At 35.4% G+C, this 2720-nt stretch overlaps 1 protein-coding gene across 1 annotated transcript in view; it reads left to right on the forward strand.

Annotated features, from left to right (window-relative positions):
• HEPHL1 (hephaestin like 1) overlaps nt 1–2720 on the forward strand; it is a 141273-nt gene that overhangs the window by 46236 nt on the left and 92317 nt on the right. The window lies entirely within an intron of this gene.

Here is a 2720-nt window from a genome sequence, read left to right on the forward strand (position 1 = left end):
CAATGATGGGCTCAAGTATAGCAGGGATTGTGGGGCTGGCGCGGGATCGGGCAGTGTTTCATTCTGCTGTGCATGGGGTCGCTATGAGTCGGAAATGACTTGACGGCACTTAACAACAACAACAATGTATGCCAATGTTTGTGCTAGTGCTCTTAACACATTGTCTCATTTAATAGGAGAATGAACTAATGCTTTATTGATCACCTTGTAAAATATGATTAAGACTATTTTTAAAAGAAAGTTTATTGTGTTTTCCAATAGAAAAATATAAAGAAGGGAGAAATGTATACAGTCTGATTCTAAAATTAATTCAAAATAAAAAATTAAAGAAAAATGTAGAATATAAGCTTAAAATTTCTTAAGGTACAGAGATTATACAAAGAAAAGTAAAAGTCTCTTTCACTTTTGTCTCACATCAAAGGTAATCATCTGTAACAGCTTCTTATAAGTTTTTCTATATATATGTTAGCATGTGTGTGCATATCCTTGTTATTTATACAAGAAGTATCATACTCTAATGCTGTTATATGCTTTCTTTTATTTACTTCTTACTTTATTTGGATATTTTCATGTATATATATCCTTTTAAATAGTTGTGCAGTATCCCAGTGTATGAATGTATCAGTTCAGTATTGATGGTTACTTAGGCTGCTTTCATTTTTGAGTTACTACCAACAATGCTAACCAGAAGGCTGGTGGTTCAAACCCACCAGCCACTCCTCGCAAGGAAGATGGAGCAATGTACATCCATAGTGATGCTGCCTTGGAAACCCAAGGAGGGGTCGCTATGAGTTGGGTCCAACTTGATAGCACATAACAACAACCACCACCAACAACAATGCTACAATGAATATTCAAGTTCATGTATTTGGATAAAACATTTTCAAGTGTATTTCTAGGGTAAATTTTTAAAAGTAAAATGGCTGGTTATATTAAAATAAATTGTTTTGGATAGAAACTGCCAAGTTGTTGTTCAAATAATTGCATATTTTACTCTTCTACCATTTGTTTATGAGCCAGCAGCCTATTTTTCCCATTACCCCACCAACCTTCAATATCTCAAACTTTAAAATTTTGCTATGTTGGTGGGTGAAATGGTACATGTAATTTTTAAAAAGCCCACATATCCTAGACCATATACAACCAAATAATTAGTTTTAAAAATATATTCTGATATTGTTAATATAAGTGTTACTCGAAATCTTTTCAAACTCCTTCTAATCACACACACACACGTATATCTATCTAAATACATATATGTATATATATATATATATACATATATGTACATATATATGGTTAGACGTATGATTGGAAACTCAGGCAAATGCTCTAAATAAATAACACCCAGTATTTATTGAATGTTTGCTGTATACCAGGCATGGTAATAAATGCTTTATAGATATTATATAAGCCTCAAGAGTCCAAGAGGTAGGTATAATAATTATCATCATCTTACAGATAAGAAGCTAAGACTTATAGAAGAGAAAGAAATTTCCCAAGTCATATAGCTAGTAAGTGATAGAGGTAGGATTTGATTCCAGACAGTCTAACTCCAGTGCCTGTGAGCTTAACACTGACTCTACTGCAATCCTCACCATGTGAATGCCTATTAGAAACCGGACCTAGTCCAGGGAGTTCAGAATTGCTTGAGTCAGAACATTCTGGACCTGATAATCCACAATGAATGAATGGATGAACTTGGAGTGTGTTCACTTTTATCTCTCTCTCTCTGCCTTCAATCTGTAACTTTTTCTCACTATCAATCCAACCCCTCCCAGTCCTTAATACCCTTCAAACTCCACCTCCTTTATGAATCTTTGGAAGTTATAATGTACACAGATTGGTCTCTTGGTTTTCAAACTATTGTCATCAGTGGGCTTTTCTCAGTCGAACAATCTTGTGGCATCTTAGTTTATAAAACAGATTTTTAAAAAATATGTTTTTCCCATTTGCATCTATCCCTACCATCTTAAATGATACAAATCTCTTCTGGCGTATCCCATATATTGTGACCCAAAATTACACTCAGCACACCACTTTGTTTTTTCTCTAGTTGTCCCATGTTTTCATAATATATATATCGTTTTCCCAAGAGAACTGTAAGGTTCTTTAAGGCACTTACACTTCCTTCTTGTCTCACATGAGACCTAACACAGGTGCTGGTGCTGAATCTGAAGTAAGTGCACAAGGAGTGTTCATATTTCCTTTGCTGTTTCTCCTTTTCTTCTTAAGTGGATGTAAAGTGAAGTGAATTAAAATCTTCCTGATCGGTACAGGAGGACTGTCAGGAGTCCTAATGCTATGAGCAATTATTAAGTTCTGTGCAGGAGTCTTTGGGTGGCACAAATGGTTAAACATTAGACTACTAACCAAAAGGTTGGTGGTTCAAACCCACCCAGAGGTGGCTGAGAAGATAGGCCTGGTGATCTGCTTCTGAAAAATTGGCCATTGAAAACATTACAGAGCACAGTTCTACTCTGCAACACATAGGGTCGCCATGAGTTGACCTAATGGCAACTGGCTTTACTTTTGTGCATGACAATCTATATGCACTGCCTCATTTAGTTCTCACCATCTTGCAGGGTAGATATCAACACTCCACAAGTTTAAGTAACTGGTTTGAAGCCTCATAGTAAATAAATTTTAATTTTGTTGTGTTTGATTCTAAAACTTTGGCCCTTTCTGCTATTGCATGTGATTGTTGTGTTTTAACTATA

This window comes from Orycteropus afer, unplaced genomic scaffold, assembly GCF_000298275.1.
Source record: "Orycteropus afer afer isolate SDZICR_OR568_19922 unplaced genomic scaffold, OryAfe1.0 scaffold00047, whole genome shotgun sequence".
Lineage (NCBI taxonomy): Eukaryota > Metazoa > Chordata > Mammalia > Tubulidentata > Orycteropodidae > Orycteropus > Orycteropus afer.